This window comes from Microtus ochrogaster, chromosome X (genome assembly GCF_000317375.1).
Source record: "Microtus ochrogaster isolate Prairie Vole_2 chromosome X, MicOch1.0, whole genome shotgun sequence".
In the NCBI taxonomy this organism is placed as follows: domain Eukaryota; kingdom Metazoa; phylum Chordata; class Mammalia; order Rodentia; family Cricetidae; genus Microtus; species Microtus ochrogaster.
The window spans coordinates 15,413,899-15,430,909 of record NC_022026.1 but is presented as its reverse complement, the minus strand read 5'-3'; the positions used below and the strand labels follow the sequence as shown (position 1 = coordinate 15,430,909).

Genomic DNA, 17,011 nt, shown 5'->3' with positions numbered 1-17,011 from the left:
TTTTTTTTTGTTTTTTGTTTTTTGTTTTTTTTGGTATTGGACCCTTTCTTGTTATTGCAGAATGAATCAGTGAAGACAGCTTACAGCTTGCTGGACCACCAACCTAACCTAAATCAGAAAGCCATGGGCCTATGAGAGGAGACATAATCTTGTGAATTGAAGCAGATAGCATCTGAGGGCTGATACCCAAGGTTGATCTCCAATTCCATATGCATACACACACACACACACACACACACACACACACACACACACACAGTGTCCATGCCTCACTTTAAATGAAATAAAATGTTAAACTCACTTTTATAAAACAATAATTTATTTTATAAGACAGGCATTTTAGAAATAAAAACAATGTTGGTTTTAAAGTAAGAATTACATCATTTTAAAATAGTTCTAACGAAACAGGCAACTGTTAAGGAGAAGGTCTGGTATGGCAGAGACAAACCCATTAAGAGCTTTGAAGAAAATCAGTATCTTAACTTTATTTTTACTCTGGTGGGAATGGAGGATAGTCATGCCCCAATAGGCTACCAGTGGTCAGAGACTATCTTGGCTCACAGAAAGAACCCCCTGTGCACAGGTTTGTGTATATTTCATTCTTTTGTTTTCAAGCATCAAATTCCAAAGTGAAAAACACCTATGGAGAATAAAGCATGCAGGGTGGTGGTGGCACACACCTTTAATCCCAGAACTTGGGAGGCAGAGGCAAGCAGACCCCTGTGAGTTTGAGGTTGTCCTTGTCTGCAGAGCTAGTTCCAGGACTGCTAAGGCTGTTACACAAAGAAACCCCGTCTCAAAAAAACAAAAACAAAAAAATAGACAAACAAGAGGGAGAGGGGAGTAACCATTTCTAGTTAAAGGAGAGATGGACATGGATTGGTATTGCCCTTAGTGAAAGTGAATTTACAAACCAGTGCTGGAAAGAAAGGCATAGTCATTTGGAAGCCTCCATCAGAGAATAGATGTTTGAACAGTAGTCTGGAATACTGGTGTTATGTTATGGCTTAAAAGGGGATAGCTACTTTTATTATGTACAAGTACAAAAAAGAACCAAGACTTCCATTTAACTAAATTTATCAATTTCATCATTTGTCATAGTGAAGAAATGCGTCTTTTTTCTGGTTGTTTTTTCCTTTTTATTTTTTTAAAAATATCAATCTTTTTCCATTTTACACACCAATCCAAGTTTTCACTCCCTCTGCTCTTCCCATTCTTCTATCTTCCCCTCATCCTACTCCCCATCCACTCCTCACAGAGGGTAAGGCACATTGCTTTGTGGAAGGTCCAAGGCCCTCCTTACTATATCTAGGCTGAGCAAGGTATCCATACAAAGAGAATGGGTTCCCAAAAGGCCAGTACAAGCAGTAGGAAAAAAATCCTGGTGCCACTGCCAGTGGCCCCGCAGTCTGCCCCAGCCATATAACTGTCACCCACATTCAGAGGGCCTACTTTGGTACTATGTTGGTTTCTTCCATGTCCGGCTGGAGTTGGTGAGCTCCCATGAGTTCAGGTAGACTGTTTCAGTGGGTGAACTCATCATGGTCTTGGTCATTATAGGGCTACGAAGAAATCTGACACTAGAGAAATTCTGGTGGCTCTTGAAGGTAATTTTTGCATCAGTAACCTTCAAAAGTGTTATGAAATACTCAGCATACCCTTTCCCTATAAGTAGTTAAAGGTTGTGAGCCTGTGGTATTTATGAATTCCTTATTATTGGCTCTGCTTTAATGAGTTTTTTTGCAGTACAAGACAAAGCTAATACAGGTATTGCCTAGGGCTGGTTTCAACTGTGCATGTGATAGAACCAAATGGTTTTCATTTGAGGTGATCAGAATGAGTGTTTTCCTAATAAAGAGTCCTAGCACATGCATTAATTCTTCTCTCGGAAGAACACCGTCATATATCAGGAATGTGTTAGCAAGTGAAGAAATGGAAAGATTGTTCACTCTGAAATAACACCTAGAAATTATTTGGGATATTTTATTTTGACTTTGAAAACTAGGCTTTCTCACTCAACTTTCCGTCACCAGCTGCTCGTTGTCTACTGTCTTGGTTTAGGTTTCTGTTGCTGTGGTAAACCACTATGATCAATTTATCTTGAGGGAGGACATTTCATCTTATAGCTCTATAGTCCATCATCTGGTGAAGTTAGGGCAGGAACTCAAGGCAGTAAGCTGCAGGCAGGAACTCTTTTTGTACTGGACATGAGCAGTGTGCTGCTCACTGGCTTGTTCTCTTGCTTAGTTTGGTTTCTTACATCCAGTACCACCAGCCCATGGGTGAGATTACCTACATTTGGCTGGGCCCTCCCACCATAGCCACTAATTAAGAAAATGTACCATAGGCTTGCCCACAAGCAAATCTTGTAGGTCACTTTTCTTAATTGACTTTCCTTATTCTCAAATGGCTCTAGTGTATGTCACATTGACATGAGCTAGGCAGCACACATGCCTTTTATACGGCAGTTATTGTTCTAGATGTAACAATATAGTAGTAGGTACAAATACTTTAATTTGTGTGTGTATGTGCTTCCGTTCCCCAAGATGCACACTGTAAATTCTTACACTTTTGATTTTGGTGATCAGGGATGGATTCACTGAGAAGACAACATATGAGTAAATCCCTAAGAAGTAGCTATGAAGTTATGTGTGAAGAATGGGTTGCCATATTTTTCATGTTGCCTATGGAAAAGGAAAAAAAAAAGCATCACCCAGAAGCCAGGTGTTTAGAATCTTTTTTATTAAGTGAAATCCCTTCTTTTAAATACATTTCTGTAGAATTTCTGCAAGGCAGAGTTTCAAATGTAGTTTCCACTACATTTAGTTACTACATTAACACTCTTAAAAGTGTACTAACAGCTTTTTTTTTTTTTGCATTGCAGTCCTGGAAATTACTGTATATGCACGGAGATAACATTTACAAGTACTAAATTACTATGTATCTATGGCTATACATGCATTCGCACGGAAACTACTTGCTGATTTACAAGTGTAAGCTTGCTGGATTTTCATTTCTAGGAAAGAAAGCATGAAATATTCTGACTTCTGAAGAATAGCCTCTCTCTGGTGCATGCTTTAGCTTGAACTGTTCTGAACCATTTGACTCTTGAAAATAGGAGGGATTATCAGCTAGAACGATCAGTCTCTCCTGAGTGCCTGCAACGTAGAGGTGATAACAGCTGTTCCACTTGCCTTGTGTACGGGATGAGTCAGAGTGATGGAGAGGAGTGACTCCTGCTCAGTATTTGTTGAGAGTTAAGAGTTAGGAGTATTAGATACTTCCCTCTCCTTTAACAGAGTTCTGCTTAATTCCCATCTCTTCCAAATAGGCAAGTGGGCTAATGCCCACTGCTTGGGAGGAGTACAGTTGATCTGGTAGTGGGACTCATAGTGAAACGTGATTGCTCCAAGCTCCTTTGGAAAAGGTCTGGACATGTCATATTTAAATCTTTTTGTCTATCTATAAAGAGCAAGGGCATAGACAAATAACTGTTATATGTGGGAAGGGGCCACATGTTTGATTCCTTTCCTTGATATTCAGTAAAGTATTTGTCTGCTACAGGATCTGGGTAGGGAGAGTCTGAGGTAGAAGTGTTCTTATGAAAAGAGAGCAAGAACTTGGCACGTTGGCACACTTCTGTTTTATGGATCTTTATGATCAGAGTAATAATACTAAGTACTTATTAAGATTGAAGAATATATATGGGATCACCATACTTTGTTTAAATGAATGTATTGCTCCAGTGTGGGTCTCTGAGCACTGGACTGAGCTCTCAAGGTCCCAGTGAGGAGCAGAAGGAGGGTGAACCTGAGCAAAGAAGTCGGGACCACGAGGGGTGCACCCACCCACTGAGACAGTGGAGCTGATCTACTGGGAGCTCACCAAGGCCAGCTGGACTGTGACTGAAAAAGCATGGGATAAAACCGGACTCTCTGAACATGGCGAACAATGAGGGCTAATGAGAAGCCAAGAACAATGGCAAGGGGTTTTGATCCTACTTAATGTGCTGGCTTTGTGGGCCCCTAGCCAGTTTGGATGTTCACCTTCCAAGATATGGACGGAGGGGGGAGGACCTAAGACTTACCACAGGGCAGGGCAACCTGACTGCTCTTTGGACTGGAGAGGGAGGGGGAGAAGGGTGGGAGGAGGGGGAGAAGGGTGGGAGGAGGGGGAGGGAAATGGGAGGCTGGGGGGAGGCAGAAACTTGTTTTTTTTTCCTTTTCTCAATAAAAAGAATGAATGTATTTAATATTTTGGAAGATCTTTATTGGTCAAAGGCTGTTCAGTCATCCAAAGAAAATTGTTTTTAAAATTTTTATTTTTATCACGACATTCTCCCAAATTAGCACTAGACACGTTTGATACGTTTGGTTGCACCATATAAGTGCCTGGTGCCCTCAAAGGGTCTTGGATCTCCTGGAGCTAGAATTGCAGATGGCTGTGAGTCTAACCCGGGTCCTCTGTCCCAGATAAGTTATCTGGATATCATTTTTCTCACACTCTAAGAAATATGTGAACCATTTAATATTGACAAATAAAAGATAATTTATGGTGATAGTGGCAGTTTTAAGTCAGCAGGAGTCCCTTCATTTCTGCTGCCTCGCTGCCATTAAATGATGAATATTGTATAGCTCTGTAGTTCTATATGAACTAGAGGAAATTCTAATTTTAGAAGAAGCACCCTGATGATGCTTCAGTTTACTTAACAAAAAAGTAAATTTTTTTTTTACTTTTTTACTTTTAGGGCTGCTGAATCTTAAATGATTTTAGGGTTCTTTTGGAATAAAATTTTAAATTATTTAGAAAATTCCCAGCAGCCCTAATATTTGAACTTTTTTAACCCTTTTGAAATTTAAATCAAAACAATCCTTAGACAACTCACTGTAGTCCTTTTCCAGTGAGAACATTCCAAATCTTATATTGAAGAAGTATTTTGAGGTGGTGCATTGGATAAACACATATAGTATGTACCTCAGCTTTGCTAATCAAAATGGGAATAATAGTAGTAATAACTCATCATTGTTGCTGTATAGATTAAATTATTTAACATATGCGATATTTACAATAGTAAGCCCTGTAGAAATGTTTGCTATTATTATTGGTATTTTTATTACACTCATTATGGAGATTATAAGGAAATGGTGGTCATGAAGGAGAAAAGCAAAAAAAAAAATACCTTCCACATAAGAGAGGCACTCACGACAATTGTTTCTTTAAAAATTATCTGAAAAAATTTTACATGTATGGGTGCTTTGTTTGTGTGTCTACATGCACCATGTCCATGCAATGTCCTTGGAGGTTGGAAGAGAGTGCCAGATCCTTTGGAATAGGAGTTGTAGACCATTGTGAGCCTCCATGTGGGTGCTGGAAACTGAAACTAGGTCCTCTGAAAGAACAGACACTGAGTGCTCTTAACTGCTTAGCCACCACTCCGAGACCGGTGATAATTGTCTTTCTGAGTCAGATTTATCTTAAGGTTATATCTAGATCCATATATTTTCCTAATAATGTAATTTTTTCTTCTTTTGAATGTTTGTTTTTGATAGTTTCTCATGCAATCCAAGCTGCTCTTTAATTTGTCATATAGCTAGCCAAGGATGACTTTTAACTTCTGATCCTTCTCTTACTTATATCAATTACTCAAATGCCAGGATTGCAAGTGTGCACCACAGTGTCCGGCTTTACATTGTTTTATTCCTTTTATTAATTATTTTTATTTGTATGTATGTGTTTCACCTAAATGTATGTATGTGTGCCACGTGTGTATCTGGTACCTACAGAAGCTAGAAGGCATCAGATCCCCTGGGACTGGTTATAGTTAGTTGGGAGATGGCATGTGGATGTTGGAAAATGAGCCTGAGTTCTCCTCAAGAGCAGAAGAACTCTTAACTATTGAGTCACTTCTCCTGTGCCATTCTATCATTCTTAATAGGCGAGTAGTGCTCCATTGTGCATATATACCGTTCTTACCTTATCCCTTCATCTATTAATATTCCCATACCTTTTTCAAGTTGCTTCCATACAGTTTTTTATAGTGACCATATTACATTCCATTAACAGCATTTAAGAGTATAGCTGTAATTTTAATATATATAAATTATATATATTATATATATAAATATATATTCTGCTTAGAGCTGCTTTCACTGTATGCTATATGTTCTGGAAAAGTGTATTTTCATTTACTCTTAGGTTTTATTTTGTAATTCATCCTGATTTCTTGGATGATACACTGATTGTTCAAATGTACATTTTAATCTTGATTTTAAAAGATTTCTGTATTTTTCTTGCTGTTTATTTCTCACTTTAGTCACTATAAACTGATAAAATATAAGATATAATTGCAACTTTCTTATATTCATTTTTACTTGCTTTATGCCCTACTTTAATTCTCTCTCTCTCTCCTTTCTCTCTCTCTCTCTCTCTCTCTCTCTCTCTCTCTCTCTCTCTCTCTCTGTCTCTCTCTGTGTGCACATCACAGAGACGCTGATGACATGGTGCATTGAAGTCAAGTTACCCATTAGTCTTGGGGATCTCCCTTCTGGTGGTATTGTTTCTTCATGAGATTAGGAATGCTGATATTTGGTATATATATATATATACATACGTATGTTTTTCCCTTTTGAAAGACTATTCCTTTACTAATATCCAGTGATATCTTAGTCTTTTCTGATGAACTTTGGTTTGAAGTATCTTTGATGTGGTTGTAACTATTTGCTTTTCTTTCTTTTTTTTTAAAGCCTGTTTGCTTGGATATCTTTTTCCATTCTTTTACTATCAGACTGTATTTGTTTTTGACAGTGAGTGCATTTCTTTCATCCAGCAAACAGCTGGCTGTTTTTAAAATTCAGACTGCTGTTCTGTATCTTTTAGGTGGAAAATTGAGACCCTTATCATTCAGAATTATTGCTATGTAGACTGTATTAATTCTTGTCATTTTGTTTGTCTGTCATGCTTGAGTCTTTTATAATCATCATTTGCATCATTGTCACCATTCCAGTGACATTCTATCTTTCCCATATTCTCTTTATTACCTTATGTGTTTTTTTTTGTTAGTAGAATTCATTAAATATCTTGTGCAGTACTGAGTTAATGACCATGAACCCCTCTAGTTCATATTTACCATGGGTGCTCTTTAATCTCCCTTTGATTTTGAAGGATAACTTCACTGGATACAGTAATTTAGGATATCAGCTCTTTCTTTTTGTTAGAACTCCCTTGTCTTTTAGAGGTGTGTGTGTGTGTGTGTGTGTATGTGCACGCGCCCACGCACACACGTGTGTTTGCATGTATGTGTGAAAGTTGCTGTTATTCTGATAGGTTAGCTTTTCTGTGTGACCTGGCACTTCTCTCTTTCATCTTTCCATATTTTATTGTTGGTTTTAAATCTTTTTAAACTATCATGCGATATGGAGTAGTTTTTTTTTTCTGTTCAAATCTGCTAGCTAGCACTCCACAAGTCTCCTGTGCCTCTTTCTCAAGATTTAAGAAAAATTTTAGCATTATTTCATTAAGCATTTTTTAGGCCATTTGTTTTTACCTTGTCTTCTATGCTCATGGCTTATAACCTTGGCTTTTTCGTGGTGTCTTAAAGGTCTTGTTATCCCATTGTTTTTAAATTGTTTTATTGAGCTATATTTTTCTCCACTACCCTCCCTTCCTCTCCTCTTCCCTTCTTGCTATTCTATTGTTAATACCTTATTTTTCTTCATCACATGAGTGTTCAATTCATTACCCTGCCTCCCCACCCCCATCCTTCACTGTTCTACCTTCCATTTTATTCAGTGAGGCTTTCAATTGTTATTTTATTTGACTTTGGGGCTTTGTATTTCTAAAGCTTAAATTTGATTCTTTTTGAATCTTTGGTTTGTTATTGAATACTTTTTTTTCATATCCTTCGTTGTCTTCCTGTTTTATTCAGCTGCTTATTTGTATTTTTTGAATTCATCATCTAGAGGTTTTTACTTTTTGTATTTTTTTCAGTTAAAGTTGTCAGTGATATTCAGGTTGGATAAGGTTGTGACAGAGGTGTAGGTTCTCACAGATATAATTCAGTAGGTAAACACATATCAACATGTTCTCGACACCAGACTTGATCCTCAGAACCTCTCAAAGATGAATACCAGTCTATAAACAAAAGTTAGGGAAATGCAATAATAATCAATTAAAACAATTGCTCCTACAATAACATTAGAGGAAAAATGATTAAAGAGGTTACTACTTGAATTCAGAAGATAATATTTAATAAGGATATGAATGGAAAAATAAGAAACACAATACTAAGGAATAGTACTAGGAAAAATAGAAAAAAATAAAAGAAAAAATAAATAGAAGGGAATAATGAGAAGAGATGAGACAGAGAAATCTAGGTAAGAAAATGATCAAAAGGAAAAATATAAATTAACCAGTAAACACTACACTAACAACATTTAAAATAAAAATTATTTGAAGAACAGTTATATGAAAGAAGAAACATAAAGCAGATTTCGTTGAACACAACGATAATTTAAAAATAGAAGGATAATGTAGAAAAGAGGGCAAAAATTCACATATTAAAATCTGGAGCTGGCAGCTGGTGCCTGAACAGCAGCAAGCCTGAGGCCAGCCTGGATTCTATGACAAGAGGCCATTTTGAAAAAGAAATAGTACAAGACAAATGCAATTAAAGACACTAGATAATAGATGTAAAGAAGAGGTGAAAGAACGATGAGAGACGGAAAATGCTGCATACAAAGGAGTAACATTCATATGTACATACTTAAAGCTGCTAATTTGAGTAAAAATATCATACAGAAATTTAAGAAAAATTGCAAAAATATCATACTAGAAAATAAAAGAAAAAAAAAACAAAAAGGAGAAACTAATGAAATAGAGTTTTAGAAAATAAGAACACAGGTTTCTAGTCGTCTAAGGTCAGTCATGTGCATAGCAGTGCAAAATTAGACCTGGTTCTCCATTCTATGCCCACTTAGGCTTGGCACCACCTAGGGAGAACAGAGTCTGAATGCTATTTGACTTCCTTTTCCCCCTGTGTTTGCCTAGCAACCAGAAAATATGGCTCGTGGCCCCAGCTTGCTGTGATTACTCTGGGATGCCCCACTTATTTTAATGAATGAGGTAGAATCAACAAGATTTCTGCAGGGTGGTCCTAGTCACCTGTGCCTTTAAATGTCTGACTGTGGATGGGGAACTCTCAGGCAGCAATCTGGCTGTTTTGTATCTCATTTGCTCCACCATTTGGGTCTCCAGAATTTTGCAGCTTATCTCCTTCACATAAGGAACTAAAGGATGTACCCACACAGAGGTCTGATAGTTTCTCTAATCTGCACCCCTGAACAGAGAGTACTCTGCTACTCTTCTCTGTGATTCTGAATGGTTTCTCATTTCCTGAAATTCTCAGAGTCTCTGACTCCAAGTATTTTCCAGATTTCTGGACCAGCACTGGACTGGAAGCTCCTGGATATAGTATGGGAATAAGTTCTGTAGCCACAGACCCAGAACAGCTTCCTGTTGCTGCACTACTAAGGTTCCAGAAAGTAGAGAGTACTTTCCCATGACCAAAACGGCATGATGATTCTGGGATCCCTGTCAGTACAGATTGCAATTCTATCAGTGTTGAGATCAGTGCTTTCTGATGCTTTCTTTTCTTTTTGCCTCATACTTTGGAATAATGTATCATAGAATAATTATTACAGAGTTAAATGTTTTATACAGTAAAATTATTGTTAAAAAGTCACTTGTATATATGATCCATATGCATGTGTCAATTCTTTATCTTGTTACTAACTTTTGATCTCACACAGTTCTTTTCTTTTAGAATTATGAAGCAAATACAAAGCCAACAGGTCAACCAAAAAATTACAAATAATAATCTAAGCGTTAGACAAGTGAACAAATTCACTTCCGGACATGGTAGAGGTTTGGGCATTATATGCCTAAGAAGTGAAGAGAAGAGATAGGCTGATACAAAGAAAACATTTTCATATGTTTTGGGAGAATTAGTAGAGATTTTCTAGAAATTAATGCTCTGTCCATTTTTGTTCCTTAACGTCTCTTTCTAATCATTATGACGTTATCAACTGTCATGAGTCTGTAATAGGTACCACTTAGCATGCATATGAAATTGACATGAAGTTAGATGTCTGCTGATGGATTGTTACTCTGACAGCTGTCATATATACAACCAGTTTTGGGTAGTCTATCTGAAGAGGGAGGGGCTTTGTGGCCTCCTGCTATCTTGGCCTCAAGGGAAAAAACAAGATTAGTGCAGCATAGAAATCCAACTAGGTAATGGAGGAAACACAAAGGTAAAGCAGTATAAAATCATCTAGTTGCAATTTATACGTTAATTTTTAAAAAGAAAGAGTTTGTTAGCTAGTTTGGATAGTTGATTTCCTTTCATTGAGTCAAAGTATTTGTGGAACATGATATACAAATAATCTAGAACATAGATGGATATAGCCCAATCCCTTATTCTTCCATGAAATCAGAGGATGAGGTAGGTGGATAATGAGAATGAAGCCATGACAAAGAATTAAGGAAATTGACTATGATTATAGACTTCACACCCAAATTATGATTATATAGCCATGATGACGTATCCTATAGATGGAGATCTGCATGAAACACACTGTAATGGTTTTTACAGGCACAATTCTTATCATGTTGTTTTTAAAACCCTTAACTGTACGACTGTTGTTTGGGGGTATTCTATCTCTGGTAGTTACCTTCTGGATGTACTCCTTTCATTCCCCTAAATTTTTCATGGAAACTTTCAAACTTCACAATGATGTAAAAGTTCTTTATCTGATATGGTGGTTTACAGAGTGGGCTCTAAGTTCATGATTGGGAAAGCTAAGTTAATATGACAAAACCCATAGACTTGCCAGCATTGTTTATGGTACTATAAACAGCAACAGTTGGGAGATAATGGGCAGGAAAATAATATTCTTCTGATATCATATAGGAAGTAATAGATTTCATATCCTCTACTTCCACTTCTATCATCTTACACTCAAGTTATCTTGGAGAAGAAGCCACCATTGTATCTACAGTTGAAGAGTCTATAATGAGGAAGCTTTTTATAAGAATTGTCCTGGGTAGAGTTTGCCAAGCTCTTATTTCTAACTAGTCCTTGAAGATATTAAGTATTAAATAATCTCTCTTTACAACTCCAGATCCTGGAACTTCTGATGTTGTTTCCAATGTCCCTCCTTAGATTTTAGTTTTCTGAACAAGAAAAAAAAGAAGAAAAATCAGGCATACCTACTAAATGAGAAAGAGCCCGTTATTTTCCTGCCCATTATCTCCCTGTCCTTTGTAAAATCTCTTTGTGCCCCAAAGTGTCTCCAAAAGGCAGCAGGTTTTCCTGTCTTATTAAGACTTCAGACCCTCAACTGCCTCTGATTACTTTATATGAATTCTCCTCTTCCCAAGTTGGCCTTCAAACAGCAGGCAATCTGAATCTTCAATTCTGGTAATAGAACTGAAGCCTGGAGAGGGGAAAGGACTTGCTCAAAGGTTTGAGGATATCAAAATCTAGATTTTGGAAATTGCTTTTTATCCAACATATTTCATGCTCTTTAAGACACCTTGATGAATAGCCGGGGCAAGTTGTTTTTGTTTCCCTGTATAGAAGAGACAGTTGAGAACCAAGGAAATGAAACTACTGGTTCAGGGCACACAAAAATAGTGGCATATCTGTGAGTACAAGTCAGGTCTCTGGAATTTTGGTAGGACATCATACTATTCTGGCCCCAGGGAATCCCAATGAACAAGGCTTGGTCACTGATCCTGGAAAGACAAGAGTCATTGAGCGGTAAAGGAGTGACTGGAAATTGATTATTAACATGACCACCCTGGGAGATACAAAGGCTTAATGATCTGAAAAATGTGTCTTTGAAGAGCTCACAGCACTCACTGCATGTTTTAAAGGGAAGATAAACAAAGGTAAGGATTGGGGGTTTCCATGGTAGCAGACAAGGTTATTTGGGTCTGTCTGTAGTCTGGTGGAGCATTACCTCACACCATTATCTCAGGATCTGTCAATCAGAGCTATGGAAATGCAATGAGGGGCTTTCTTGCTTAGGATATCATTTTGGCCCATTGACCTAAGATTTTCATTGATTATACCTGTTGATACTGATATCTAAGGTGGCTGTAGGAGAGGCAGACTACGGAGAACTCAGAAGAAAGGAAAATGTACCAAATAGACTCAAAGTGAAGGTTAAGTAGGTCAGTGACTGGGCCTTTGTTCAAATACTCACCGTCAGGCATCATCCATTTCTATGGGAGTGGGAACAGAAGGTAGGGCTCTGCTTTATTGAGTCTCACAAAACTACCTCCTGTATCATTTTTGTCATCATCATTCACTGACACTGCCCTTTGATGATGAAATTATAAAATCTGTAGCTATTTTGTTCTTCTATGTCATAATCGGTCTAAGAATTTGGGCCAGCCACAATTGATCTTGTTTGGAATCTACCTGCATACTCAGCTTGAAATATGTGCTTGATGAATGTTTGTTGATAATCTTGCTTGAAAGTCACCTAAGGGAAAAAATATTTTTGATATACATTTGGAAGTTAAAGTGTGTTTTGGTTCTTGACTTCAAGTTAAAAAAAATATTTTGGGTAATAAAAGTTTGCATGTCTTCTAGTGTAATCAGGTGTTATGTAAAATTTGTAGCTTGATTTGAAAAATTTCTGTGCCTGCCAACAGATTCTAACTGGTGGAACACAAACATAAAGATTAATGTGAGGTTTCACAGTTCTGGCATAGGGTTTGTGGAATGATATCTAAATTGTCTCCAGAGATTTGTGGTGCCTGCCAATCACAAAAAACTTGGCCTTCGGTTTCCTTTGAAGATTTTTGTCTTTAGAACTTTGTATAGTCTTTCCTTGGGTAACAGTGCACTGCTGAAAGCAGACCCTTACAAACTAAGGATGGATCAAATACCAAGTGTGTGCTGAGATACAGGGAAGCGGAAGTCAGATTGCCTAAAGGTTGAAAATGGAGAGAGGGTGAGAGGAAGGAAGAAACAGAAGTGTAAGCAATGTGAGAAGGAGTCTGGACACAAGCCTGATGCTTGAACCGGGAAATAAGCCTGGTGTTGGCTTGACTGATGGTCATCTCCCCAGATGACATACTGTCCAGAAAGAGTTAAAGGGTCCCTCCATTAGGCAAGCCTCCTATACTGCTGCAGCATTAGCCTGAGAGCTATCAGGTTCATCTCAGGCATTTTTGCTCAACTTGAATTTCACTGATATTAATGAGCTAAGAGTCATTTCAAACTTTTCCAAGTGTCTGTAAAACCATGAGTGACTGTCATCGGATGGCAGAGAATTTAATATGAATGAAACAGAAACACAGACATATTTGAGTTTTAATGTTTGAGTCATATATTGAGGAAGCTACTCTAAAACAGTGACATTTATTGAGGACCCACTAGGGGAAAACATTCAAGAGAAGCTTGGATTTGGAATCTTTTTCAGAAAGGAAGAGGCAAACTTTTGTATTGGAGTGAGTTGAGAGTTTATGAAAGAATCCTCTGGAACAAAGCACAGTTTTCACCTGTGGAAAGTTTGCGGCAGCTATGTGTCAAAGCAATGTCATAGTCACACTTTGGCGATGATAATCCAATGATTTCCTGTGGGAACTTTATTTCTCTCCCCTCCCTTAAGTGCCTGCTTTATTATCTTTCAAACATAAATCAAACTCGTACCTTCTTCAACGGGCTTATGTGAAGATTAAAGAAGATAATTTATATAAAGTGCTCAGCGCAGTGCCTGTCATATGGTAAGTGCTTGATACATTTTGCCTATTAATATTCTTTATTTGTAATCAGAATACTGTCTACTTGTCTTCTTAATTATAACATTGGCTTCAAACTTCATATTTTGATAAATTTTTCTTTACTAAGAGCACCTCCAAGTTAACAAAGCAAGTGTCCTTTTACTGTTAGATCCATCTTCTGAAAGGAATTGAAGGAATTAATCACAACATGGACTTTTAAAGTTGCTGCAAAATATTTCAGCTATGCAAACAGCATAAACAGTTATCAAGTAAGAACTCATGGATTCCTGAGCTCGTAGAGCTCATGGAATCTAGACAGACAGCTGGAGAGCCTGCACTGTACTGAACTAGGCTCTCTGCATGTGGGAGACAATTGTGTATCTTAGTTTGTTTGTAGGACCCCTGGCAGTGGAGCCAGGTTCTATCCCTGCTGAATTAGCTGGCTTTTTGGAGCCCACTACCTATGGTGGGATGCCTTGCCCAGCCTTGATGCAGGAGCTTGGTCCTGTTTCAGCTTGATGTGCCAGACTTTGGTGACTCCCCATGGGAAAGAAGCCTTACCCTTTCTGAGGAGTGGATGGGGGTGGGTTGGGGGGATGGTGGGGAGGAGTGGGAGAAAGGGAGGGAAGGAAAACTTTATTAAAAATAATAAACAATGAACTCATGGACTACCTTACCACTTAGTATAATCTAACATTTACGGATGCAGTCACTTATTTATGGCTTACTGCCTTCATGCCTGGGGGTTAAATAAGATTATGAATTTGGTGCAAGTCACAACCATGCTTCATTATTGCTGTTACATTTAAAACTATCCAGAAAGAACATAATCCTCCCTGGATTTCTTGAAGGGATTCCCTCCTGGATGGAATGGCCAAGGATGCCCAAGCCATGTAGAGAAAATTGGCTATTTTCCTATAACCTATGCACATCCTAGCTTGTACTTTAAATGATGTCTGAATTGGTTTACCCATCCAAGAAGCTGTTAAAACCCATTGCTTATGGAAAATGACAAGGGAAACAGTTGTTTGTATTTAATATAAATCCCATTTTTTTTAAAATTTATTTCATTTTTTTGTGCTTCCGTGCTCCCCTATCCAACCTTACTTTATCCCAATCATCCTTTTCCCCCAAGTTCCCCCCATCCTTCCCTTCTCCCTTTTCTCTCCCCATTTCCCCTTACCCCCATCCCATCCCACCCCCAAGATCCCAATTCTCACCCCAGCAATTTTGTCTACTTCCCATTGCCAAAAGGATAACTATATGTTTTTCCTTGGGTTCACCTTCTTACTTAGCTTCTTTAGGTTCGCCAATTGTAGACTCCGTGACCCTTATTTATGGCTAGAAACCAATTATGAGTGAGTACATCCCATGTTCATCTTTTTGGGTCTGGGTTACCTCACTCAGTATAGTGTTTTCTATTTCCATCCATTTGCATGCAAAATTCGAGAAATCATTGTTTTTTACCGCAGCGTAGTACTCTAATGTGTATATATTCCACACTTTCTTCATCTATTCTTCCATTGAAGGGCATCTAGGTTGTTTCCAGGTTCTGGCTATTACAAATAATACTGCTATGAACATAGTTGAACAAATGCTCTTGTCGTTTGATAGGGCATCTCTTGGGTATATTCCCAGGAGTGGTATTGCTGGGTCCAGGGGTAGGTTGATCCCGAATTTTCTGAGAAACTGAAACACTGATTTCCAAAGTGGTTGCACCAGATTGCATTCCCACCAGCAATGGATGAGGGTACCCCTTCCTCCACAGCCTCTCCAGCAAAGGCTATCATTGGAGTTTTTTATTTTAGCCATTCTGACAGGTGTAAGATCCCATTTTTATACTTTTAAGGATTTTTCATTTGTGGTTGGTTGAATCTGTAGATGTAGAAGCTTTGGCTATGAAGAACTGATGGCATATCATTTATTTTATATTATTTCAGCTTCATGTAAAAGAGCTCTGATTGCATTAACTTTTCTGCAATTGCTTCCCCCTTAAGCATTATCTAATATAGATGCTAGTTTAGACTTACATAGTATGGAAGGAAAATTTTCTCTTTATTATCAAGAACACAGTTCCTTTCTTATTGTAAAAGCGAAAGGGATTATATTTCAGATAGCAGATTTAAAGCTAAATTTTGGTAACAAAATGATTTTGAAGCTTTTACTTATAATTAAAGACTCATCAAAAATATTCTGTACCTTTTCTGTGATGTTCTCCATTTGATATTAAGAAAGTTGTCTTCGATGAGGAATTATCCTGATCTAAAAACATAGTAAGAGTAGATACTTTTCTAAGGACCTTGACATCAGTAGACCTGGGAAGCTGGCTAAATTTCTAGTATCAGGCATGATTTCCCTCCTGTTGAGTGGACCTTACGTCCAATTAGACAGCTGTTGACTGTATATCTTGTCATGGTTTATATGTGCTGCAACTAAGTAGGACTGTTTGTGTCTCCACCCCACCCCACCCCCGTTGATGGCTCGCACGGTATTTTCTGGTGTAGAGATCAACAGGTTGTAGGGATCCCTGTACCAACAGATGCCTCTACATCACCACTCGGGGCATTAGGGGCCAAGGAACTTTGTCAAGAAATGTTTGGGGATGGTTAAGAGCCAGAATATCTGGAAGTCTATAATGAAACAGCCTTTTTTAGAAATGGGTGCATAAGCAAGACCAGACTAATGGCAATATCAACAGGAATGTTAGTATTGATATGGGAAAATTTCATAATACCCCTCTCCTAGACAAAGAACTAATAACTGCGGAGAGACGAATTAACCTAGTCTTGGGATGCATCCCCTTACTAGTTATCCAATGACAAATGGTCAGACCTAAAAGCATATATACACAAAACAATGGCAAACTAAGCATATTTCATATATATGCATATATATGTTGCAATAATAATCAAAGAAGAACAGCATATCAACTTGAAAGTGGGGGAAATAGGAGGTGTAGGGGTTTGAGGAAAGGAAACTGGGAGGGGCTAAGGGAAGAAAAGGATGGGGGAAAGTGATGTAATTCTATTTCAATTCAATTCAAAACATATTAGAAAATGAAAATAAAAATATTGTGTACTAAACCTGCAACTTACTTACTAGACCTTTGTTGGGTGATTTTAGTGTTAGAATTTTCAAAATTCAGTATAAGTAACAGTTGTTTGGATTAAAAAACTTGGCATCTCTCTTTTTTTTTTTTTTTTTTTTTGGTTTT

General features: G+C 37.8%; 1 protein-coding gene across 2 annotated transcripts in view; it reads left to right on the top strand.

Annotated features, from left to right (window-relative positions):
• The window catches only part of Fgf13 (fibroblast growth factor 13), a 515,462-nt gene that overhangs the window by 21,926 nt on the left and 476,525 nt on the right, over window positions 1-17,011 (top strand). The window lies entirely within an intron of this gene.